This window comes from Balaenoptera borealis (genome assembly GCF_965194805.1).
Source record: "Balaenoptera borealis genome assembly, chromosome: 16".
NCBI lineage: Eukaryota > Metazoa > Chordata > Mammalia > Artiodactyla > Balaenopteridae > Balaenoptera > Balaenoptera borealis.
In genome coordinates, this window is record NC_138872.1 from 37,699,222 (window position 1) to 37,726,831 (window position 27,610).

Genomic DNA, 27,610 nt, shown 5'->3' on the forward strand with positions numbered 1-27,610 from the left:
GGGCGGGGAGGTGAGGTTCGTTTCCCCCGCCCCAGGCAAGGATTTTCCATTGCCTAAAAGAGGCCATCAAGTGTTAACATTGAGAGACACGACTTCCACTCACACCCTTCCCGGAAAAGTACAAACAGATCCTCAGCCTAGGGCCCCCACGTCCCACGCGCTCCCAGCTCGCCCTCCCCGCGGAGTGCCCCGCGACAGCCTACCCAACACCTGTGAATCATCCGAGAGGCTGCCACCATTTGCATATGACCCCCCTTCCTTGGTGCCTAACGCACACAACAAAGGAGGACAGGATTATTGCTTTATGATTATTCTTTTTAATCTCTCCTATGACCAGCACTAGTAGCTTCTCGCCCACGTCCTGTTTTGAGCATCAGAGGGACCCCAAGCCAGCCTCGACTGGTACCCAGGGTGTGTGCACTGAATGAAGGAATTTTGTAGCGTCCCAGCAATCCTTGAAGCCGCAGCCCCCCCACATTATCCCACCCCCACCCCCACCCCCACCTCCGAAGTCTGGTCAGTCCTAGGAGGCGTGTACGCGCCTCTGGGAACTATTCCTAAGAAACCCAACATAAAATCCCAGGCTCTGATTGCAAATTCAACCCAAACAGCGTCACCTATTTTGCCCTCCGCAAACAACTCTCAACCCCAAGCTTTGAACTCCAGCAAACCCACGCTGGTTGGGTTAACTACCCTTCCCTCCCCTTTCCCCCAATTCCTTTGAAATCGCTCAGCGATAATTGCTCTGACGTACTTTAAAATAACGTGTACTAATCTCCTTCCCCAACTGACCACATTAAGGCGAACTCCAAGCCTCAATGCTACTTTGATAAAATGAAGAAATCACTCATAAAAATAGCAACCCACGTAGCTTGGCCATATATGGAGCTGGTGAGAGTTGACAGGGATGCCCCTTTGGACTATCTTTTTTAGAAAAAGCAAATCGCAGCTGAAATCTCCCCCCACCCCCTTACCGTCTACTCCTCCTCTGCCTTCCCTTCCCCTTCTATGACTCAACCAAAGACTGAACTCAGCAGGGGAAAATTTTTGTATATATACTTGCAAATATATTGCATATATATCACACATATACATACATACACACACATATATACATATACATACACACGTACACACAAAAAAACAGAATATCAGACGACCAGTCGCGAGATAAATGAGTTTGCCCGTGACCGGGTATTAAAATGGAGTCATAAGAATCGTCCCGTTCTGGTGTTTAAAAAAGACTAAAATACAAAGGTTTGCAGTAAAGCGAACTGGGAGCTGAGTCAAGCGCTCGGCACCTCGCGGCTCCTCCCCTCCCACCGCCCGCCCCCATCCTCCCTCCGCCCTCCCCTTAACACACTTCCTCCCCGCCTCTCCGGGAGATGGCTATTAAAAGCTGCTGACGTCAAAAGGGACGGCCATCTTTGATGAGGGCAGAGCTCACGTTGCATTGAAGACGAAACCTCGAGGAGGTCAGGCGCTGTCTTTCCTTCCCTCCCTGTTCGGCGGCTCCTCCACACTTGGAACCTGCAGGGACCGGGCGAACACCACCCTCTGGAGAAGGCAAGGTAAGGAACCCCCCTCCCCAGGTCGTGGTTCTGGCTCTAGATGGCTACATACCCAGAGGGGACCACAGCTGGGCAGACCAAGTGAGCTTGGGCAAATACAAGAATTTGTGCACCTAGGGTGCGGTATTCCGTGTGTGCGCGTCTGGCTAGACTCCCGCCTGGGGCTTTATAAAGTATTTTCGAGGTGAGCTGCTTGGGGAAGGGATGAATGGGAACAGTGCAGGTGGAGCGATGGGGAGGAAGCGCAAGAATACGTACGGAATAATAACTTACTCTCTTGAAACAGTAGTGGGACCTTCTGTCTCTTCCATTTTGCGATGCAGTTTTAAGAGATGTTTCGGCTGCTGGGTTTTGGGTGTTTTTTTTTTGTTTGTTTTGTTTTGTTTCTGTAGATCAAGACAAACAAACCCTGTGGTTCTGACCCGATTATTATGACTTGTCGTTAGGGCGCTATTATCTAGGGAAGAATTAGGGAGAAGGCAGGGTGTGGGCGCTGGGGAGGCGAAAGAAGGGGGAGTTCCCGCCCCGGGCAAGCTGAGCTGCAGCCGCCACAGCAGCCTCCGTGCCCCACGGACTTGATTTATGCCGCCTGCTCCACGTCAACTGCAGGCTGGCGGGAGGCGGGCGGGTAGTGCTGGGTGGGAGGGCTCTGCGCAAGGCTGGCGGGGGCGGGGGCTCGGGCTCGCCTCCGGACTGCGGCGGCCAGCGGTCAGCACCCTGGACAGCAATACCAAGGGACTGCACTGGAGCCCGCGACCTTTCAGCACCGCGGATAGTGGTCCGGCCGCCCCGGCGCACCTACCTGCGGCAGAGATGCCTGGCCGCGGCTAGATGTTCCAGGGCTGCAGGCCAAATTGCTTCTCTGAGACAGGTCTCACGGAGACCCCTAATAGAGCAGGTGTAGTAGGTTAAAAGAAAAAAGCAAAGGAAAAAAAAAATCCTGCCTACAGGACTCCTTTGGAAACAATTACCAGCTCCCATCCTTAGCTCCTGCATAGCCTAAAAAAAAAGAAAAAAGTCTACTTGTGGAAATTTTCTATGTTGCCCTCTCTCCTCCACCCCCCTTTTTAGGTAAAAAACAAACACATTTTTAAAACTCTGCATTTATCCTCCAGTCAGAAATCAAGGGTTTTGTTTATTTCTGGTTTGTTTTTTTTTTTTTTAACACAGAATAGATCTGTCTACAGATCCTGGGTGGTCATGAATGATGTATATATGAAGATGCCAACACAATCTGTTTATAGGAGCAACATATCTTTCTACATGTTTCTATTTGATAAAAAATGTAGGGGTAGTTGAACTAAGCAGAATCAACTTTAATAATGAATCCTTCTTCCTCTTCCCCATCCTTGTAATTAGGCATTGACACAAGCACACGCCCATAAAAATACATCTCTAAGAAATATTACAGGTCTTACAGGGTATAGATTTAACCTCTTTGGCCATAGTTTCAGAGTGAGGAGAAGTATTTCCTATGGACATTGGTTATCTCAGGATAGTTTCTGATTTTGACAACATTAAGACTGGCTTTCCTCAGGGGAATCTAACTGTGTCCTTCAGCGTGATGCAGATGAAAGGACCCATGGTGTTAGACTGAAACTGGACTCTGACCTAAAGATCTACTGCAATTTCCATTACAGCATTGCGGGATTTTGCTGAGGCAGTAATAAGTACTTTAACCATTTTCTACTCTGACGTTTGGAGCCTGTGAGTGAACAAAAATTATCACAGGGATATTTCCAGCTGTTTGATATAGATAAAATCAACATAAAATGACCAGGAACAAAATTGTGCTATTTGAGTAGTTGTTAAATAAGAGTAATAGCGTCATATGTAAGAATGTTTATACAACGCATTAAAGAAATGCTATCATGATTCCCTGAAAAGCCTTAAAATAAGATCTTGGATTGGGTTTAGTTAGTCATTAACTCCAATCATTTATATATTAGAGGTACTCCAATGCCATGTCCACATAGAGAAGGTACTTTCATCCCCAGCTATTTATTTCCTAGTGTTTTTTTACGGATAACCATGTGGTTCCATATAAGTATATACTGATCTGTTGCTGGATATGGATGTAAAATTATTATTCAAGAGTATGTAACTGCATGGAAGAATTTTACAACTCTGCAATCTGCAGATGAAATAAATAACTGTGTTTCAGTGATAGGAGGAGGGGAGACAAGATGGGTAGGAGTCTTGAAAAATGCTTTGACTTCATGCTGCATGTCCAGACAGCTCTCTGCGTAGTTGCGACAAATGAAAAAGCCTAACGCTGCCGGAATTATGTGCTTGGATATTAGTAATTACTGCTGGGTTTGTTTGCTAGTGGAAGACTGGAGTAGTGGGGGCAGAGGTAGAGGACTGCAGTGAAGCTGGCAAAGGGTACAAATCTGGGAGGAAGTGGTGATGTGCACAATTATGGAGCTAATAGCTTACTGAAAAGTTTTTTAAAAAATGTAATTGAAACATGAATTTAACATTTACATTATTGATAAGCTTCAGGAAAAAAATCAAGAGATTTCCTATTTTAAGTTTTAAATTTTAACAATCCAGGGCAATATGGTGAGCAGAGGCAGGAGCAGATGGACATAGAGATGTGCCAGGAAACACTCACACAGACCCTCCAATGGTACCTGCTTGTTTGCTCATTGGCATTTTCTGCTTTACCACCTTGGCATTCAGAATATGAAACAATTTGTAATCTTATTAACCTCTCCATGGTAAAATCTCCCAAGAATTCACAATTTTATTTTTACTTCGTTAAACATGCACGACCACACATGCACAAACACAATACAAACTGCCTCTGAATTAGCTTATATAAAGACATTTCTAAACTCTAAGTGTTGACCCCAGAGTGATGGTTATCAACCAGAAGATTGATGTGTCTGCCAGTAGCACCTCTTCTCATAGCAGCCAGCCTTCAGCAGAGCGTGTAGGTTTTGACGATTAGGAGAAATGAGAGATAATTTGAGAAAGAGGTTGACAAAGGAGACATGAAAGATAAAAATAGATAAATCTGCTTTTTATATGATGTACTATGAATAAACTATTTTTCTCACATCATGGAACTGCTTTACAATTCTATAAAGGTAAGGAGATTGGTGTTTTCAACCTCAGTGCTAAATATATTTCTGCAGTGTCATCTCTTGTCAGCAGGGACCAACATGATTGGAAGATATTGATCAATCAGTGAGCACCAGATACATAAATGAACCCCACTGAGGATGTAAAATCTCATGCTTATATAGTCTTTGACCTCAATAAGTTTAACATCTAGTACTCTTAATGAAAACAACAAACAATAAAAATTAATAATACCAGAAGGAAAATGCAATAAAACAGTAGAAGAAAAATCATGAGGGAGTGTATAATTATTTGCCAAGTCAATGCGACCAAAAATAAGGAATGCAAATTCTGAGAAGGACAATATTTCAGTAGACTAGATTGATCCAAGACAGGAAGCAGGACCTGAGCTGGTTTTGGAGGTTGGAGAGAAGTGAGGGGACTCTGCTAAGTAAAAGTTATAGCATAGGCAGAACTACAAGTTAGGCAAGCCCAAGTTATGGTCAGCAAGCCCTAAAAATGCCCATGCATTTGGGTGAAGTGGGACGCTTATAAAGGGGAATATGCTGGAACTGTGAGTTGGAGCCATCTATGAAAAGCCTTGAATGCCACACTGAGTACTTAGTGCTTTATCCTCTAAAGTTGATTTCTGAGCAGAAGCTGATATAACAAACTAACCATGTCTTTTTTAGCATCTTGGAATTGCTATTGACTGAGTGGAATTAAATTTACATTCTTCCAGAAATAGAGGGAAGCAAACTGTTATCATAAAGGATGATTAATTTAAAAAATAATAACCAGTCCTCATTTAGTCATCTATTACCACCCTTCAGTATATACATGGGCTTCCAAGTCCTACCCAGAAGTTAATTGTAAGTTTCAAATTTTCATTATTGACTAGAACAAATTATTCAAGATGAGTGCCTACCAAGAAGATTGAAAATCAGGTCAGGCATCTGGGGATGAGAGGTGTCCAGCAGGTACACTTGAATAATAAACATGCAGAACACTCTCTTGGACCCTCTGAGTATTCTGCATTGTCAAATACACTGACTGGATAGATGAAAAAAGATGCCAGGTTTTCTGTTCATGTTTCAGGCAGCATGACACATAGAACCAGCTCCAAGTGGCTAAAACTGGAAAAAAAAAAAAAAAAAAGGAAGGAAGGAAGGAGGGAGGAAAGAAAGGAAGGAAGGAAGAAAGGAAAAAAGAAAGAAAGGAAGAAAGAAAAAGATACTATGGTAAAATTTTGAAAAACTGAGGTGAGGTGGGCAGTATATCATATTTCTTTCCCTACCATCCTAGCATTCTAGCTGACTTTTGCTGATTACCCTCACTCCAGGGCTTGCTTGAGGTCTGAACTATACCCATTTCATTTTTAATCTTGTGGTTACTACTCTCACAGCAGAGCTTCACAATTCCAAATTCTGACAGAACTGCTGAACTGAAAGAGTAAATGGCTTCATGTGGAGGAATAAATGGCAGTTGCAGACATAGATCTTGCTGCCATTTCAATTCTCACTCTGAAGTGTCAAGGGACTATTCTCATCTGTTCTTCACCAAAACACTGGCAAGAGAGACATCCATAGGATAACTTGTTGATTTCTAAGCTGACTCCCTGGGGCAAAATTGGAGGTAGTGACGTTTGATGCTTTAGGAGGTCAGACTGGTGGTTATTAAACCGAGTGCAGAAGGCCTTCCAAGTTACTAAGTAGGAAGGAGGAGATATGACAGAGCATTGAGGAAGCAGGACATGATGAGTGGAGAAAGAGGTTTTAAAAAATTATTCTTACAAGAGGAAAGAGGCTTCAGAGAAATTTCCAGAGAATGCTATCTGCACTATGAACTCTTCAGAATTACTGTCATTGCTGTAATGATAATAGCTACTTGTTTCTACATAATTTTCTTCACAAGAATCTCAAAGCACTTCACCCAATATAAAAGTCCAAGCAGTTTCTGATTCCCAAGTGAATGGTACAAACCATAGTCATATATGATATTAGATAACATTTCATATATGATATTTAGGTAACATTTAGTAAGCCATAAATCTGATTTAGAACAGAGATACCCAAAGCAGTGATTAAGGGTCTAAGCTCTTAATTATATACTCTGCTACCTCTTGCATCATCCACATTTTTCATACTGGCTAAATAAGGCACAGAGAATGTATATGATTTTTTTTAATTAATTAATAGGTCTGTGGGAGAGAAGAGTGAACCACTAATTCTAAAAGCTTTTACCTGTACTAGCTCACTGAATCCTCATAACAATCCTATAATCAGGGTACTATTATTATTTCCATTTTACAGATGAGGAAACTGAGGCAAAGAAAACCTAAATAACTTGCCTTACATCACAGAACAGAGCCAGGATTTAAATGCAATCACTCTGACTCCAGGGTCTAAGCTCTTAATTATATACTCTGCTACCTCTTGCATCATCCACATTTTTCATACTGGCTAAATAAGGCACAGAGAATGTATATGATTTTTTTTCTTTTTTTTTTTTTTTTGCAATATCTTTTCCCTTTCAGTTGGACAGCTGAGCATGATGGCAAGGATGCTCATCAGGAGCCAGGAGACCTGGATCTAGCCCTGGAGCAATTGCTTGTCATTTTTGTTAAATAAGTCATTCAACCACTACTGAACTAAGTTTCTTCATCTGTAGAATGACAGCGGAATTGAACTAATGTTTTCCAGTATCCTTGCCATTCAGAAGTCAATGATATCGGTGGTGGAAACTCTAGGTAGTAAGTCTGAGGCCAGTGACCTGGTGGTCTCAGATGGCACTGCCTTAATACTGCTCCAGTAACTGACCTGACTCCCTCCCTCATTGTAAGATTAATTATATCCACAGCACCCCCTGCAATCTCTCTCTTTTTTTCCCTCAGTAATTTCTTTGACATCATCTTTCTGAAGTCTTTCTGGTCAGACTTAAGAAATCCTGACTTTTTCCTCAAAGCCCTGATCTGAGTCATCACTGCTATGGGGATCTCCCCTCCTTCTCAATCGGATTTATTGCTGTCTGGCACAGACTATTTTCTACAACCTGCCTAAACTTTTTATAATTCTTTTTTCAACCTAATTAACTGTTTTAAAAATTTTCTTTCTAGACCCCCTTTTGATCATGTCTTTATGTCTGACTTAAAGCAATTTATTAGCTGCTATTTCCTCATTCCTCTTTTTTTCTCTGCCTCTTAGAAAAGGGGAAACAGAAGCTTTTAAAGAGTCTGTGAGCTCTTAAGTACTTAAAAAGTAACATTTCCATATGACCTGAGTTACATGATTTAAGTAGCCAGCTCAAAAACTAATAAAATTTGGAGGATGGCGAGGTGGTGGTAAGATAACATTACAAAAAAGCTTCAAGGACAAGAGACTAGGAGAGGAGGAAGCTTTAAAGCCTATGAGATATAAAGTTCAGAGGCTAGCAGTTGGCGGTACAATATTTATTAATTAAATTCACAAGTTTCAGAAAAGCCATGTTCTCCTTGTTGCTATAAACTCATTCTTACTGCAGATTTCAGCATCTTTCCATCACAGTAAAGCATTGACAAGAGGAGTTGCTAACTGATTTTCTTACTGCTGACTCACAGAGGTTAGCTTCAGTAGTGATTAACTGATGAGAAGAACAAATCTGTATTCCCAAAAAGAGATGGGAAAAATCCTGTTTAAGGGTTAGTGCTTCCTTTTAAATGCTTAACAACCATTCTGGAGAAACTCAAAGTGAATTAACAATGTTCACACCAGATTGGTACTGAATGACAGCTGTGCTAGGTTTATGAACTGCTTTCTGTGGTCATGGAAAAATAAATTCGATCCTCTTAGCTTGTAAAAGAAGCTGAATTATGATCCCTGTGAAGGGAAAATTAAAAGAACTTACTTATCTTTTATTCTATTTTGGGGTTTTTGTTGTTGATTTGATTTGGTTCCTATTACCCAAAGATGGCTAATTCTCATGTCTTAAATTGAGACTGTTTGCACTTTCTGCTGACTCACCTCATTTTATACTTGAAGATGGCCCATTTTATACTTGAAGAGCAATGTTATTTTCCTGCTAGAATGGTAGGTCTGACAAAATGACCATCTGGTCCCAGCTTCCACATCACTTCCTGTATCCAAATGACCCTAGTTATAGATTTTGAACTTAGGAGATGACTTTTCATGCCTGCAGGCTTGAATGAGTGGTTTCTGTCCTTTACTGATGACAACATGTAAGAAAGTGAAAGCCTCTTAGGTGCCCCCCGAGGCCAGAGTCGCCCTGTACTCCTGCCTCATTCCTATTCTAGAGAAATCTCTCAGTTCAGCTCAGAGAGTCCTACAAGTTTAACAGAATTCCCTTCCATGGAGAATCTCAGACCAAATTGCTGATCACCTTTATTCATGTTTTGTACAATTTCATAGAATAGTGACTGACAAATTGCAAAACAATATATTTCTTAAATTTCCCTGAAGTTAGTCTGAGGTTGGTCTGACAGCTAGTTACAGGTGAATCACACTGCAGCTTTTCCGTTGATAAACAGAAAGTAGAAGGAAATAAATGCCAGTAAGTCTGCTAGAAAGAACACTGGCAAACGATTTCAATATGCAGTAGTCCTGTCGAGTGAATTTTTTTTATTTTAATAAGAAAGTCCATTATAACTTCATTATAACACTAGAAATCAAGATAGTGTTCCTAATTTATGCCTGAGAAATTGCTGAATATATCTACTTTTTCCAGTTTCAAGATGACTATTCCTGTATTCCTCAAACATAAATCAGCTGTCATTATGGCACTCTTCACTAATTAATTAATTCAACAAATATTTATTGAGCATCTGTCATGTACCAGGAAAACATAGTACTGGTTACTGAAGATAGAGCAGTGAATAAAACATGAATGATTCTGCCCTCAGTGTATTTTGATGGGCATCCCTTCTTGAGGTATTATTTTAGAAGACATGTTTCACATAGAATCCCTTTTAGACTCTAAGACATTAACCCAACTTAGAAAAGAACTTGGCTGTCTATCCAAAATATGCAATTGACCAAAGGTTTCTACTGAGTGATCAGTGTCCATGGAAAGGTTGCTGTCATAAACAGAATGTAAATTAAGAACCAGCCTCAGCCATCAAGGAACTTAGTAAATATCTAAGATATGCCCTTGTATAAATTTGCCTCTATTTATGTGGCAGTATTGCTAAAATGTCCTTTCATTACCTGTTATATTCCAGTATCCTGGTCTCTCCCTATATAGACCATTCCCCACCACTCATGGGGAGAACAGGTCAAGCTTCAAGAAACATGGTATCTCCTAGGCTAGAAAACCTAGTCCCAACTACAAAATTCATGAAGCAATGCAAGAATAGAATGACAGAGAAACGGCAGCATCTTTTGGATGACAGTACCTCCCGAGCCAATCCACGTTCCTCCTCTGAAAACTCCCTATCATTAAACAAGTTCACAGATTCAGGATCAAATAGAAGAAGGTATTAGTCTCCCAACTCTTGCTTTTCAAAATTTACCTCTTCTTACCAATGAGCAATGCTCCCATTTATCACATTGCTTTGTAATTATGTACATATGCATTTCTCTTCCTTAACAGAATATAAAAGTCTTTGAGAGCAAGGGCAATATCTTAACTATCTTTGAATCCTCAGTACCTATAACAGTTCCTGTCACACACCAGCTATACAGGAAAAGAATGAGTGAGTGGGGATACCAGCTACCCCTTTGCAGAGAAAAGAATTCTACCACTGTAAGTAATTCCTTCTTTAATTGGTCAGATGTTATGATCAGAACAACTTGGGAATGCAGATTCACCCTAAATATTGGAATAAAATTATGTCCCAAGGAAGCACTTTGTTCATCCCAACTAGCTGCCAAACTTTGGCAAATAATTTGTTTTTCTGACCTGCTGTTTTATCGCCTATGCATCAGGGGCTAAAATGCTAATGAAGACTCTGAAGAGTCTCATGAAAAGCATTGCTAAAAGCAGGTTTATATAAAGAAATGAAGAACCATTGCCTATGACCTATTTAGGTCAATTTCACATATAAAACAAAGCTGTTTAACATATATAAAATAATGCAGTTAAAATTCTTTACTTTTCATTAATATGGAAAGAATATTTTTGATGCCCCTCTTCACATACATGTTCACTGAGACATATAGTCATCAGGGAAGTAGATTGGTGGCTTCAGCCATCTCTTGTCTTTGGGGCCACATATTTGCTGCTTCTCTGTTAGAATTGGTGGCATGGTGTATACAAGCTCTCCATGTTGATTTGGCTTCCTAGAAAATGTCCTCCAAACACATCAATTTCTAACCTATCCTTTCAAACATCCAGTGTCCTCTTGCCTAGGAGAGAAAAATAAACTGAGGCATGATGTGGTAAATCAGTCCCATTTATCACTGAGAAAAAGCCATTACCATTGGAGCATTGAATGTTGCACTTTTCCCCCCAGTCCTTCTTATGAAGCAACTCTAAAACCACTGTGCCCTACTTTCTCCAGCTGAGAATGAAGGTACCACTTGTTGACCATAAGAAAAAAGTAACTAACTTATTGAATGCCCATAGTATGCTGAGCTAGACCCTCAGCATACATTATCTCATTTAATTTCCATGGCAACCTTAAAAGCATTTGGAATTCTTGTCTCTCTGACTACAAAGCCCATGTTTTTCCCCACAACCTCATGAATTTTCCCATGAGTCGCACACAATCCATTGAGATCTTCTAATAGAAAGTATGCTCCTGATATGTAGACCATGAGTCAGCAAAATCCAAAGAACTCAGTCCTGTGGTCTAAAAAGTCAGGTGAGATGTGGTGGTATGAGCTACCTGGAGAAACTAAATATCCAGACAAACTCATGGAGCACTGGATTAAGAGTCAGAGGGCTGCATACTTGGCCCATCTCTGCCACCTCAGTTGTATCACCCTGACCAACTTACCTAACTTGAACTGAGCTTCAGTTTTCATATCTGTACAAAGAAAGCAATAGCTGCCATGCATACATCCTGTGGTTGTTATGTGACTCTGAGCTAATGCTTGTGAAGTATTGTTACCTCCACTTGGGAGAGAAGAATGAACTGTTGTTATGTTCCATTGTCCGCTGTTTGCCGTGCCAGATTTCCAGTGTTCTTATTGCAGGCCATATGCTTCTTTTCCTCTTTATAATGTGGATTTTGCTTAAAGAAGTAACAGGTCCTGCCATCACACTATTTTTTAGCTTGAGCAGCATGCATGATAAAATGGGAAAATGTGTCAACAGTCTTTGATTTTTCTATTTGTGGGAGGGTTTTTTAAATGCCTTTGAATTGCATCTCTGCTTTGGCTTTGTGACTTTCAGGATAACTTTTGGAGATGAAGAAGCTCAGGTTATGCTTTAATGAAACACTGGTCCCCTCTTGTTTAATGCATTGGGTGTTAAGGCCCTTGAGGAGTTAAAAAGAAATGATATGCAAAATTACTTGCCCTTCTTTAGCTTAAGAAAAATAATTTTGCTGTGAGCTATTTAGTGAACCGTTATTGAAGCTGCATCTGTTGGCTTCATTTTGTATTGAGTGTAATGTTTTTTGTCGGGGAGTGTTGGGTTCCTTATTAAATATTGCATGTGTGTTTTTGTATGTGCACACAATATATAGGCAGAGAGGTGCAAACACAGACTCTTGCTTACAGCCAGCTTTAAGATTCCTACATGCATCACCTCATTGTCAAAACCTTTAGCCATATTCATATAAACCAATAAACATAAAATATATATAACAGAGCAAGTTATGTGAACTGCAAAATGTATGATCCTAGGCTGCATTCACAGAATGATTCCCCTCCAAAGTTGGAAAATGCTCCCAAAGCAATTATCTATGCAGCAATGACCTCAAATTTTGGGAGAATTCCTGCAAATCTAGGCTTACAGGACAGGAGAGCTTGCTGGGAAAGATTTTTGAAATCCACACTGTCTTTTGAGCACCTACTATGTTCTACTTGTTATATTACTGTCCATTGTAGCTAGTAGTATTATATTTAATTTCTATACAACCTCCTAAATGGTGAACATAATTTTCCACACTTGACTCGGAGAGGATACTGTTTGGTCAAGGTCCTACCAAGGTGCTAATTGCTGCCTCTCTCCCCCTTCATGAACCAACTGATATATACGTTAGTGATGAAAATATCAGGATTTTTGTCAAAGCTTGATTGGGAGAAAATGGTTAGAACCAGCAGCCAGAATCAGACTAGTTCTACTCCTAGTCCTTCTCCAAGTCTAGACATGGAGACCCACCAAAGGAGGAAGGGCTACAGAGATAAGTGTAGTCAGGCACAGCTAGAATACCTTAGGTCCTGCCCCTACTCCCCCACTCACCCCTCCCAGAACATGCCTCAGAAGATTTGCAGCTTGGAGGAGCAGAAAATGCAACCTTGCTATGAGTAAGAAAAAGAAAAAGCCACGTGGAGGAATGAGGTATGCTTGCTCACTGCCCATTTCCCATCTCACAGAGCACTTAAGTGGGGGGTTGGAAGGGCAAATAAAGGAAGGGGTGGAAGGGATGGTGGAAACTATCTTCCTAATACTAATCTTCCCAAAGAGTGAAGGTTCCTATTTTAAGGGACAAGGGAGGAATTAATGAGTCAGAGAGGCAGAGAATGGATCCTCCTTCCACACAGCTAATAAAAGAGGGAACTGGAGTTTGAATTTAAGATCCCAAGTGCAATATTACTGACCCTTCAGAATCAGTGGCTCCTTACTCTAGGACATTGGTTCTCAAACTGTGATCTTTGGACCAGCAACATGAGCATCACCCAAGAGTTTGTTAGAAATGCAATTCTCAGGCCCCACGCCATCCTACTGTCTGAAAGTCTAGGGATGGGGGAAGAGTTTTCTGTTTTCATCACCTCCAGGTGATTCTGATGCGTGCTCAAGTTTGAGAACCAATATCCTAGAGATCTTTGGTAGCTCCTTCAAATGTTCACATTGATCTTGAGCTGGGTCTGATGAGGATGAGGTGTTTCCCCTCTTCTCTGCCTTACAAAGGCTGTGACTAGGTATTTGGAGAGAGAAGTGCTGTCCTGGGGCACTGGATAGAAGTCTCCACTCACTCTTCTGACCTAGTTATAAGGATGCTATTGTCCATCAGAATGAGTTTGAAGGACGAGGAAGACTAGTGTCCACAGAATGAAGACGGGGGTTGTGTGTGGGGGACATAGGGCTCCTTTGTTATCTTTTTTCCCCTGCAACAATGACTCAATCTCTGGCTCCCAGAATCTTGCTCCCAAAACTTAACAAAGTATAAAATCTCACCAAATGACAGGATAGTCCCTTCTTTCTGCAGTCTGGGCCTGCAGCCTCTGACGGACACCAGAGGGGAAATGGTACCCACTGTGCAAAGGACAAAGCAGATCCCATTGCTTTTGCTTTGGGCTCCTCAATAAACTGCCCCAGGTGCAAGAAAGGGCCTGACCCTTTCCCACTCATCCTGCAATTTTTTGTTTTCTGCTCTGGATCAGAGCACCAATCGCCCTTGGGAAAAAGATCCTGATGGCTCACATCACCCTTCTTTTTTGCCCTCATCTTACATAGAATTATAGATTTGGGTTGCTAGGGCAGAACATACAAATTAGCACTTTTTAGAAAATGACAAATGACTAGGCCCAGAGATAAATTCCTTACCAAAGTCACAGTGTGAGCATTACAGCCAGGGCTCCTGACTCACAGTTCAGTGCTCTTTTACTGTGTTGTGCTTTCTTGCCACTTCTGCCTCATCTCTTCCACATTTTCTTTCCAGTACAGGCCCACACCCTGCTCAGGAAATCTCTCAGTCTGCTGTTCCCCTCAGAGGTCTCCAGCCTCAAATGGTAACCCAACATTTATAAAAGCATTCTAGGAACATTCCCACGATTCTGAGCTGCCAGGTAGAGCATCCTGAAATGATTGGCTATATTGCTTATGTCTATTTGGGTTTTGCACACGACAGAAAAACCCAAATATAAGTGATTTAGGCAAAAATGGAGATGATTGATTGCTCAAAGAATCTGAGTAAATGTTGAACAGTCAAACCATGGGAAGGGCAGAGAGGTTGCTGGAATTCAGGAACAACTCAGGGTTGAGTTGAGTTGAGTCAAGCACCACCAAGGCTCTCGTGCTGCCTCATCCCTGTGCTTCTTTCTATACACTGACTTCATTTTCTCTTGTTAAAAAGTCATTTCCTCCCTCTATATATCAGAAACATGTACACCTAATTTGTACTCCTTACACATCCACTATAGAAAAAGGACTGCCATTTTCTGCACCCCATGTTAAAAAATCTCAGGGAAAGGCTCTGATTGGTCCAGCTTGGGCCAGGTGCCAAGCTTACACCAATGAATTGAATGAATGCCAAGCTCCACACCAATGGTGTGGAGCATCACAGAACAGTATGTCTTATGTGCTGAAGCCACACAATTCAGTTGGGGGAAGAACCAGGTTCAAGGTTGACATAATAAGCCATATTATGTGTCCTATATACACAGACAATTTTTAGCAGGTCACTTACCAAACACTTGTATTTGTTTAAAGATATTTTTTTGGGTTTTTTTTACAAGTTGTTTCCCCAATATGATCTAATTTTTTAACTTCATGACAGCTCTGGAAAGGAAGATGATTTTTTAAAAAGTAACCATTTTGTGGATATACAAACTGAGGCCTAAGAAATTTGATTGCCCTGGAAAACATCACCTACCTACTTAAGTTGATGACAGAGCCAGCTCAAAGGATGAAGATTGAACAGATGTTCAGTTTTGCTCCTAATCCATGGATGACAAGCTAATGACCCCTAGGCTTAATACTATCCACAAACTTGTTTCATTTGGCCAATGCTGAGTTTGCAAACATCTTAAATCTGAATGCCTTAAGGCAGAGTATTTCTTCTCCAATTTGCCACAGAGCCTAACACTACATGTCTTCATATACCTGCTTCAGTCCATACATCTGTATTATCTTCCCAACACCTGTAGGCATTTGAGTTTGTTTCCACTGCTTACCAAAGTTGTGGCATTCTTGGTGGTTCTGTGATCCTGCCAGAATCAGATACAGCTAGAAGTTTCCTGGGTTATTTTGTCACAACTTTTCCTAGTCTTCTTAAGTCAGTATTTGGAGACAAGATTGGTTGCCTTAAATAGACCAACCAAGTTTCGGGGTTTTTTTCTTTTTTTGATCTGAATAGAGTTGGCTTTTTTGTTCTTCCCACTGACCCTCCTGGCAGTCTGAGGAAGCCTTTGGATCCCTTTGCAGAGTGGTATTTTTTAATGTATAAAATAAAACACAAAGGATTTCATAGGAAACCAATTATATTAAAGTATAATTATCAAAATATTTAAATTGTGGATAGCAATATATAATCTTTTAAAAATTAAGCATTAAATAATAATATTTGGTCCAATAACTACCATAATTTCAAAGTGGTGCTGAGAATATGATATTCTGAGATATTTGCAACAGCTATAAAGTGATATGAAAACATCCTGAGATTTCTACTGGTGGCTCATCAGGGTTTGAGCTCTCTTCCCGCCCCCTCGGTGGTGGCGTGGTGGGGTGAAGTCGACGGAGTAGAGGGAGGGGTGTGTCTTCATGTCATCCAGGCGCCAGTGACAGCTGGGAGACCCTGAAGCAGTTGGTCTTTGTTAGGTAACGATTTACGCTAAAACTTAAGAGCTTGAAACAACTATTTCTTACCGCTTATGGGTCTGTGGGTGACCTAGGCGGTTCTTTATTCAGCTGGTCGATTGGCTGGAGTCTTGTTGGTCCATGACATCCTCACTTCCATGAGTGACGGTTGGTGTTGGCTCTCGGCTGGGGTTAATAGGGGTGACTAGACCACATACCATTCAAAAACAGCACAAGAGGACAAGCCACCAGGTGTAGGCACTTCTCAAGTCCAGTGAGGCCACATTTGCTATTGTCCCATTGGCCAAAGTAAGTCACATGGCCAAGTACAGAATCAGTGTGGGAGGGGCCACCCAAGATTATGGATACTGAGAGGGGAATTATTACAGCCATTTTTGTAAAAGTATCTACCACAGCCCCCCAGTCTTGGGAGTGTAAGTCACAGAAAGCCCCTCCATCTGCCATAGGCTGGCTCTAGGCTCTACCTGTCCATCCTGGGGCTGCATAACTTCCACTAAATTCCACAAAGCACGAAACCTTGGCATGCGTTATTATTACCCTGCCACTGTCAGCCTTCCAATTCCTTCCTCAGCCAGATTTGGAGCCCCTGGGCTTAAGTTTTGGATATCCTTAGGTCAAGAGGGCACCTGGAACACCTTGCTGCATCTCTCCAAGGCAGCTAAGCAATCACAGACCCAGATGTCTGGTAAATTCAGGAGAAAGTCAAAGGGAAAATTTTCTGCTCTGAACTTTGAGGATGAGTAAGCCTTTCTGGGCTCAAACTGGTAAAAAATATCAGTTTCCTACTGTTTTGTGATGATGTTTCTTTATCTGAAATTTCACTTGGGCTTGTCTCGGTGAAAGCAGTTGTATTTGAAGTTTTTTCTCTGTCCTTCCAGAAGTCCCTCCTGTTTAAGAAAACCCTGATTTCTCCTGTAATTGCAAGATCTCCCCATAATGGTAGAAACAATCCTCAGCCAACCCTTTATCCAATGAGTGCTTTGGAAATGGGAACCCGAGGGATGAGACAGTGGAAAAAACCCTGAAGCCTTTTCAGCTGCGCTGCTGCATCACGGAAACAAACCAGGCACCTGCATCGGGGCCTCGCAGCAGACCCACGAGAGCCTTCGTCTTAGCTCTTCTGTAGATTAGCAGAGAGCGCCCGGCTCACCCAGCTATCTAGTCAGGCACTCTCAAAGAGCATTCTGAGACCTGACTGTTCATTTTCTCAAATCACTTCAGATATCAGATGGCAGACTCCTAGGATCACACGCTGGGCAGAAGAGCTGTCCACTTGCTTAATCCTCTACCGGCTTCAGGTTACTGAACCCCCAAAGCAAAAAAACAAAAGAAACTACAAATGTAAAGGCTTCTAAATTATTTAATCGGAATGCCCTCTTAAGTTGGGTCCTCCCAGAAGCAGACCCTGAGGGAAGGATGTAGTGCACATACTTTATTTGGGAGATGATCCTAGGAAGCAGTGGTCAGTGAGCAGGGAAGCTAGATGGGGTGGGAAAGAAGCAAATACAGGGGGCATCAGAGTGCAGGGTACCACCTGCTGGGGTTCAGTCCTGCTAGGACCTCTCTCAGAGGGAGTGCACAATATGCCTGAATTACCCCACCTGAAGGGCAAGGAATTTAGGGTATTTATGTACCAACTCCCATCCTTCAGTGGCTAAGGGCTCTTCCCAGGAGTGTAAAGTTGCACCCAGCCCTGTAAGAGGCTAAGCCTACTCCTGAGACTGGAGAGATCCCTAAGGCACCGAGTCATAGATGCTTGTCATAGAGGCTCTCAGAATATACAGGAGAGGTGAGTACCAAGGTGATATAGGTGGAGCATCAAGAATGGCTGCTACGATTTTGCAACTTGTCATCTCCAGACACCCCAAGCATCAAAACAGCTGTCTCCAGCTTTGGCACATTGATATTTCAGCCCTTCATTTATTCAACATGTATTCACTGGGCTCCAACTGGGTACCATTTATTCAGCACCCATCTGCTAGCCATTAAGCTAAGGTTTTTGCATACATCATCTCATTTGATTCCCATGACAACCTACAAGGTATTATTTGTTTCATTTTACAGCTGAGAAAACTGAGATTCAGTGAGTAATTTAAGGTAAGTAAAATTACGTTAGTCCCTCAGCTTGAAAATGACAGAGCTAAGATTCTCATCCAGGTCCATTTTCCAAGTCTAAGCTCCATTCACTGTAACCCCAGCCCAGTTCTCAAGTTGGCTCTAGTGAGTTAACTCCTGTCCCTTCAGTGTTGCAAACCCTCTCTAAGGATAGTGGACTGTCCCTCACATCCTCCAGGCCCCCCTTACCCTGGGCCCTGTGACCACTTTCTCCAAGCTCACTACATCTTTGAATCTCCAGATCCTTAAACACCCTCAACTCACACCCACCCATGATCTGTGCTCCTCCAACCAGTATCAGGGGTTTTGGCAGGTCCTGCTACTTCTGGTTTCCTACTAAAGGAATCGGAGAATCATCTCTTTGTGGCATCTTGTGATTTTAAGCATGATTTCACCCATGAGCCCCAAGCAAACAGGATCAAATGGTTTGTTTTTAAGCATCAGACAAAAATGTAAGTCCCACTTTACCATTGTTGGTATTTTAAAAATAAAATGGCGTGGGGTGAGGAACAAGAGAGGGAATAATTAATTCCAGCCTGCCAGCAGGGGAGTGGGAAGGAGTCGGCAGCTCCTGCAGTCCCAGGGAGGATACCGCAGCAGTCAACACAGAACTTCAGCCTCCAGATGGCAAAAAAATATAAAGGGGAGCATGTGGGGTGCAAAATGATGCTGCACAGCTCCATTTTAGAGCCATTATATCGGACTTCATGGGAACCCTGCTATCACTTTGAAAAACATTATCGATAGAGCATCAGTGCCAATATGAACTCTGCTGCTCTGAAGTCAGTATTGGTGAGTGGCAGAAACTCTCCACCCCTCACGGGACAAAAACAAATTAAAGTTAGACTTGAAAGAACCAAAACAAGGGGTCTTTGATGGAAAATGCCCTGGTATAGATGAGTGAGTGTAAATTTCACACCATGGGTCCAAAGAGACCATTTAAATGGTACAATCCAAAGTGCTTTAATGGAGAATGAAGGTTAGGGCGCCTTGGGTCATTCACACCTAGTTTTGAATCCCATCTTAGATCCCAGCTCTGGGGCCTTTTGAACCACTCAATGTGCCATGCCACCCCTGTGCCCCCAGGAGTAGGGTTACATTGTAGAATCATGGAATGTTGAGCTGGAAGAAATGTTGCAAAGCCTTCAACTCAACCCCCTCTCTCACAAGTAAGGACACTGTTGTGACTTTGTTATAACGCTTGCTAAGTGGCGCCCCCGCACTACACTGCGATACCCGTGAGCCTTCCCTAAGTAGAGGAGCGGAGGGAGACAAGAGGGGGTAGAAGCCCTCTGACTTGGGGGAGGCAGCACCGGGAACCCACAGGGGCCTCTCTGGAACCCAGGTGTATTCCTTATCTATTGCTGTGTAACAATATTACCTCAAACTTAGTGGCTTAAAACATCTCACACATTCCATGGGTCAAGGGTCTGAGCACCATGTGGCCGGGCTCTCTGCTGAGGGTCTCACAGCTGCCGTCCAGGGGTCAGCTGGGCCGCATCCTCATCTGGAGCCTGAGGTCCTCTTCGAAGCTCATTCGGGTTGTTGACAGATTCAGTTCTTGCATCGTAGGGCCGATTCCTGGCTCGCTGGTTGCCAGGAGCCATTCTCAGGTCCTTTTGCCACACGGCCCCCTTGCAGACCCTCTCACAGCATTGCAGGTTACTTCTTCGAGGCCAGCAGGAGAATTTCTTCAGGGAGGGCCAGATCCCTGGTTTAAGGGCTTTTGCCTAATTAGGTCAGGCCCACCCCAGAAAATCTCCCTTTTGATGATCTTAAAATCAACTGATTGGGGACCTTAATTACACCTGCAGAATCCCTTTACCCTTTTCTATTGAACATAAGCTTATCACAGTGACATCCTGTCCTATTCACAAATGCCCACACTCAATGAGAGGAGATTACACACAGAGCTATGTGGGAACCTTGAGAGCTGTCTTAGAGTTCTGCCCCGACACTGGGGTAAAGGCCAATTCTGCTTCCTGCAGCCATCTACAGGCTCCTACCCTAGAGGACACCTGGATCCACGTCGCAGTCAGCGGCCTCCCAAATGACCCTTTCTCAGCAGCCAGCTCTCGCTCTGAACTGGATAATTTGGTTGTTTGCAGACCTGCCTGCCAGCCTGAGTTGGGGCCCGCGTGCACTTTTCTGACCTTGATTGCCTCAATCCACAATCATTGTTCCAGAAGAGGCAAGGCCCGCAGAGCCCTGGAAGAGCAGGCAGGGGCCTCTAGAGGAGTCGACTTGCAGAGTTTGCTATTAGCAGCCCTGGAGACTGACGCAAATGACTTCATTCGCTCTGTGGAGCCAGCAATCACTGTGGGCACTGGGATCCTTGACATGAGCTACGGATACGCCTCTGTGAAGCAGCTGCTGGGAGTAATGGGGATGCCCCGCGGCCTCTCTGAGCTTCCATGGAGCTGAGCAAGAGATCTAGGGCAGCCCACCCTGCTCAAGAGAGGCCAGTGTGGACTGTAGGGCCCTCAGCATGCTGAGTCCTGCCAAAGCTGGGCTGCCCTGAACCAGAAAGAGCAGCGAGGACTTGGCCAGAAAGACAGGGAATGGGACAGACCTCGAGGGGGCATGCTGGCCAAGGGGTGCCATCGTGGGGTAAGGGTGGTCTCTTTGTTCTATGATTTATAGGCAGCCCGGCAAAGCCTCCTGGGCCTCCGAGGTCATCAGTGGGTTCAGATCCTTGTGTTGTGGCATTGGAGTACAAAGCACCGTCGACTCTCCCTCCCTCCCTCCTTCTGTCGCCACCATGTATTTATTGAGCATCTATTACATGCCTAGTGCTGCTCTAGGCACTGGGGAAACAGGGTGAACAAGTCAGGCAAGATCTCACGTGGAGATAACGTTTTAGTGGGAGGAGACAGACATCCAACAAACAGGCAGACAGACAAGAACCACATCAGATGGAACAGGGGCTAAACAGGAGATTAAAATAGTGTGAGGTGGAAATGTGAGATGGGGTGAGGACGGGCCTCTCTGAGGGGATGGCAGTCAAGCTCCAGAGAAGAAGGCACCATCTTGGTGGGGGCCAGTATTTCAGGAAGGGTGGTGTGTTTTCCACAGCAAGTGGCCAAAGCTGTTGGAGAAGATGGGGTGTGAAATGAGGCCGGGAGTTAGGAAGCGCCAGATCAGCGAGGGCCGCAGAGCCTGGTGAGGGGTCTGGCTTTTGGTGGAGGAGCACTGGAAGCCTCTGGAGGGTTCTATGAAGGGGATTGATGTGATGTGCCTTATCTTTTTCCAACATCACTCTGGATTGGGGTGAAACAAGAGCGGAAACAGGGAGCCCAATAGGAGGTAGCTGTGGATGGAGAAATTGAGACCCAGCGAGAGGACATGACTTACTAGGGGCTCCCAGCTAGACAGGGATGGCCAGCTGGTGTGCATCCTCGGAGTGGGAGGCCACTGGAGGACCCTATCTGCTGTCCCCTCAGTCACCGCCTGGAGCAGGATGTAGGCTGATGTAAGTCTGATTCCCTGGTTGTAGTGGAATTCGAGTGCAAGTGATTCAGTGAGAAAGGATTTTCAGGTCAGCCTATAATAACACGAGGGGAGCAGGATGGGGCAGGGGAAAGAGCCCAGCAAGGATGCCATCTCAGCTGTGGACTAGCCTCAGCCTGATCCCGAGCCCTGGAGTGTGGGTTGCATCACAGTTCATTCTGCCTTGAGGCAAGGAGGTAGCTCTGTATCAGTCAGTCACTGGGCAGCCAGGAAACTCCCAGGCATCTCAGGGGAGGTGGGCCCTGTCAGTCAAGAGCAGGACTCAGGAGAAATCACAGGTGTAACCTGTGAGCCACAGCAAGCTCAGCATCTGGGAAACTGGTACACCTGCCAGTAAAGAGTAACTGGGATCTGGGCAGGGCACCTCCAGCATCCATTATGGTAGCCATTACTCTCCTGAGTGAGGGAGGGAGATGACTAGTCTGTGAAGTGCCCTGCTGCCAGAAAACACTGAACCCAAATGTAAAGAAATTCAATGAGCTAACCTGGGAGGTCTGTTACAGGAGAAACCTCTCATTGCCCACAGGTCCTCTTCAAAAAACCTTTAAACAGTCAGCTCCCACTAGGCACTTAACTGATTTACAGCTGTTTCATTCACCCAGCTCCTTAGGATTAAATTCCTTGCATGCAAGAAGGTGTCAAAAACCAAACTCTGCCCGCTGAATAAAACAAAGCAGAAGGATGAGTTTATTGCAAGGCTTTTGACCTGCATGCAAACTGCGAAACTCAAGACTCCGGGAGCAATGAGTTCTGAGTTGCTCACAGACTAAGGAATTTTTATGGGATCATAGGGAAGTTATTTGTCTTTTTCAGCTGATTGGTTGCCCAGTGGTCTTCTTTCTTATTTGGATCAGGGGAGCTGGGTGAGGGGAACGAGGAAATCCAGAGCTGGCATGAACAGACCTGGAGTTTGAGGATTGGCTGGTGTCCTCTGCTGATTTCTGAGAAGAGCTGTAAATTCCTGTAAGACTAGTTTACGTTTCCTTTATATGCCTGTATTGACCATCTACATTTTGTCCCTGACAATAGTGACTCCATTTAGTTTGGTTCTCCAAAGGTAGGTCTGAATACCCACTTAGCCAGCATAATAGGAGATTAGGATTAATCTAACCAGTACATTAGAGTGTCCCACCAAAGAGATAAGATTCTGTTTCTGAGGATAAATGTGAGAGTAAATTTGCAAGGAGTGCTGTTCCAGAAAGAATCACTGTACTGTGATCACAGAGAAGGAACCCGTAGCTCAGGGGTAGAGCCACCTTAAAGCAGCTGCCCCTTGTGACTTTACTTAAAAGCAGCTGCCCCTTGTGACTTTACTTAAAAGAAACTGGCTTTACCACTCAACTCAGTAGCTCTTAAGAATGTGGATCAATGGTTTCCTAAACTTGTCTGCACATCAGAATCCCCATGGATCTTATAGAAATTCCAAAGCTCAGGCCTTATCTTAGACCAATCAAATCACAATTTCTGGAGGCATTTTTAATTTAGGAATAAAAAATAAATAAACTTTTTATTTAGGAATAATTTTAGGTTTGCAGAAAAGTTGCAAATATGGTACACCTCCCACCCAATCTCCCCCATTGTTAACACCTTACATTTTCACATTTGTACATTTGAACACATGGTACATTTGTCACAACTAAGAAACTGACATTACTATTAATCAAACTTCAGATATTATTTGGATCCTACCAGCTTTTCCATTAATGTTCTCTTCCTGGTCCAGGATCTAGTCCAGGTACCACATTGCATTTAGTTGTTATTTCTCCCTGTCTCCTATGATCTATGACAGTTTCTCCATCTTTCTTTGTTTTTTATGACCTTGACTGTCTCGAGGAGCAGCGTCCTGCACCCTGTAGAATGTCCCACAATCTGGGGTTGTCTGCTGTTGTTCTTACCATTAGACTCAAGTTATGGATTTTTGGAAAGAATATGGCAGAAGTGAAGTGTCCTATTCATCACCTTATGTCAGGGGGGACAGCAAATCCATATAACATCACTGGTGATAATTATACTACTTGCCCAAGGTCGTGCTTGCCAGGTCTTTCCCCTGTAGAGTTACTATTTTTCCCTTTCCATACTCGTATCGTTGGAAGTGTGTCACTGAGTCTAGCCCACCCTCAAGGGGTATGTGTGTGTATGTGTGTGTGTGTTTGTGGGTGGAGATGGTACTCAAACCCCACCTATAGGGAAAAATCTGAGAGACACATTTCCATGGCCATCATACTGTCCCCATCTCTTTGCCTTAGTTCCCAGTCACTACTGTGTGAACGCCTCAAATGATCCAGAACTTGGAATACTCCTCAAATCTCCTGGGATTGAATCAGCACTTCCTGGCTATGTTACCTTGGGCAGATTGTTTAATCCCTTCTGAGCCTCAGTTTCCTCATCTGAAAAATGAGTATCAATAGAGTATCTATTTCTAAGACTTGTTGTAAAGATTACATTAGACAATGCCTATAAGGTTTTGACTACAGTGCCAGACACAGAGCAAATAGTCCATAAATGTTAGGTACCAACAGTAGTAATAATAGTAGGATAGTAATGCCTTCCTTACTCCAGTCTTGTGCATCAGACATCTAGTGCCACAATAATTCACCCCAGTGACATAAAACAATAAGTTGGAACTTATATTTGAAAGGAACATATTAAACAACTCATTCCACTATGTTTATTTATTAAATGAACACTTATTTAGCACTTACTATATGCCAGGCACTGTTCTAATCATTTTCATAAATATTAACTCATTTAGTCTTCATAAAAAGCCTATGAGGTAGGAACTACTCTTAGCCCCATTTCACAGATAAGGAAACTGAGGCACAGTGAGGTTAAGCAGCTTGCCTAAAGGCACACAGTCAGAAAGTGGCAGAGGCAGGATCTGAACTGAGGAAATCCCATTTTGGAGTCCATGCTTGCAACCACTACGCTACGCTAAATGGTACAAACAAAATTATAGAGTGTCGGGAGACTGTTTAAAATGGGGCATGGCCTGGTCAGGGGAGGGGAGCCCCATCAGGGAAAGCATCTGTGAAATCTTGGGTAAATTTATACCAGGCAAGAGAAGGGTGTTGGGAGGTAGGTTAGGGGAAGGAGAGCAGGGATGTATGGAAAGATTTGGCTCCCCCCAAAGCCATCTGACATTAAGTATCCTTGTCACAGGAAGTCTCCTTCTCTCTTGCTTTCTCACCTTCTCCCTTGCTTTCTCAATTCTTGAATGTGCCTTTGGGAAAATTCAGTAGGTCTTTGATTTTAGGGAGATAGGAGTGGGGAGGACGACACTTTCAATAACTCAAACTGGTGGTCAGTATAAAAGAATCTGGACCATTCAAAACAGATCCTGTTCCTTGTCTTCCACACTGAAGAGAATCAATCTGTCCTCCTTCATTTTTATGTCAGGAGTTTTGTAACGCCAAGGAAGTTTCTGATTGTGAAGACTTAGATTAGCTATTAAATTATGTTTCGGGAGAATGAATATTAATTTAAATTTGGGAGTCAAAAATAAGTACTATTTTCTGGTCAGTGTGGGTTTCAAAGTATTGCCAGGTCCATGGCCTGGGTATGTCTCTAGATCCATATTCCTGCACCTGAACTCAGCTACAAACTTCTTGGTAACAGGAATGCTATCTTATTCATTTTTCACACACTCGCACTGACAATTTCCGCACAGTAGGTGCTTGATATGTGTTTTTAAATGAATTTATAATTAAACAGACTCACGATGAAGTGCTGTGGCTTGCTTTTTTACCATTGCAGCCATATTTGAAACCTCAAGAGCACGTGTAAATTATAAGCTATGTCCTTTCCCTTGTCCTGTCTTGTCCCCATATAAAATCATCTTTCTGCTTCCAAAATTGGCAGGGAATAAAGTATGTTAATTCACATCATGACTGAAATTTTAAACATACCTTTACCGACATCTGAGACTTCAAAACTCTATGCCCTTCAGCCCAGGTAACTAGTGTCCTCGAGTTTGGCGTTATTTGGTGGAGCTCATTGGAATTCATCTTACGCTTGACTGTGTTGACTCCACTTCTGTCTGAAGCCTGCTGGGAAAACTCAGAATTTCAGGGGTTTCACTGGGGCCATGTTGACTCTGAGCTGATTCTGAGCGGTTGTATTTCAAAGATAGAGTCTCACGTTGAATTTTCCTTGTTGAGAGCAAAAGAAAGTATGGTGGGTATGTGTGTTCCGTGCACATTTGTATGTGTTTGTGGGGTGGGGGCAGAAGGTGAAAGGAAAGAGATGAAAGGGGCTGACCAATTTATTGAGAGGGGAGCAAATTGTACTTGCAAGGTTCTCCTTATCAGTGAAGACCAAATGATCAGCTGAGCCCAAGAAATGTTGACATTTGGCTAAAACATAGAGAAGAAAGGAAAGAGGCAATCCACCTTGACAATGACAGATGTGTGTAAGGGGGTGGTGCTTTTGCTATCCACCATGCCCAGAATCTCCACCACTACCCCAGCTGTCATCCACAGCACACACAGAACCCGAGTGAAAACAGTGTGCTTGCTGGGAAATCTCACTTTCCAGACAAGTCTCCTGAACTTCCTACCAAATCACCACCTTTTAAGCCATAAAGAATTTCATGGGCCCCTCGAAATCCATAAAGAATAGATGTGCTAAGAGTGGCCCTATAAAGGGAAAAGTAGGGATAAAAGGGGAGAATTAATCAGTACCCATCACTAACAGTCATTCTCTAGGAGCGCTTGCCAGCCCCTGGTGCAACATCTCTGTTAGGGCTCACATGGTCAGTCAGACACAGTATTTATTGAACATCTACTATGTCCTAGGCACCGTCCTGTCATCTGGCTGAGATCTAACACACACAAATAGGTCAGACACTACCTGGCATGTGGTGAGTCAACTATGTGTCAACTGTGGTGCTCCCAGGCACTTAAGATGGCCAAATTCACCTAATTAAAACCCATATGACCCAAAAGTTAGAACAGAATAGGCAATTTCTCAACAGGTAAGCAAGGAGTTTTCTTACTCCCTAAAGGATTGGTGAAGCTGCAGAGGACACCCTGGTTCTGCCCAGAATGCTGCACCTGAGGTCTCATTAATTAATGGCCATCAGCAGAGCAGTAAAGAGATAGATTGGTGGTAACATCTGGGTCCAGCCCTACATTGATTTGTTTTCAGGCTCCTGAAAGAAATGAGATGCCAACACTTTATTTTCCCAACTCCATTCTTCCTGTCCTGGCCCACAACTTCAGTATTGCCTTTCAGACCAAGATAGACATTAAAGTGGAAATAAATTTCAGCTTCAATAGAGGAAAAGGCTAAGAATAGACTGGCTGGTTATTCCTGAGATGCCATGTGAAAAATTTATATTAAGTCAGGCTTCTTTTTTTCCTCTTGGCCTATTTTCTTTTATTAAAGGACGTGAAGACAGCACTTTCCATTACTGATGTGTCTTCCGAGCATGCTTTATTTCCACTCTACTTGCTGCCTGCTGCTTACTTATCCTGATAGTCCCACTGTCTGTAAAACTCTTAACATAAAAGAGTAAAAAGAAATTTGACTGCTGGATATTGAGGGAAGAATAGGATGATGGCATAATAGCAAACTCTTGACGTATACCCAGTGTATCAGTTAGCTTTTGCTGGGTAACAAGTAACCCCCCCCCAACTTAGTGGCTTCAACAATATTCATTTATTTAGTTCATGATTCTGAGTCAGTAATTTGGACTGAGTTCAGCT

General features: G+C 43.2%; 1 protein-coding gene across 2 annotated transcripts in view; it reads left to right on the forward strand.

The window, feature by feature from the left end:
• Positions 1-1,416: 1,416 nt before the first annotated feature.
• The window catches only part of SNAP25 (synaptosome associated protein 25), an 82,876-nt gene continuing 56,682 nt past the window's right edge, over positions 1,417-27,610 (forward strand). For both annotated transcript variants that reach the window (XM_082359222.1, XM_082359221.1), the window contains exon 1: positions 1,417-1,571. The gene's annotated coding sequence lies outside the window, so the exon portion shown is untranslated. The remainder of the gene's footprint in view (positions 1,572-27,610) is intronic.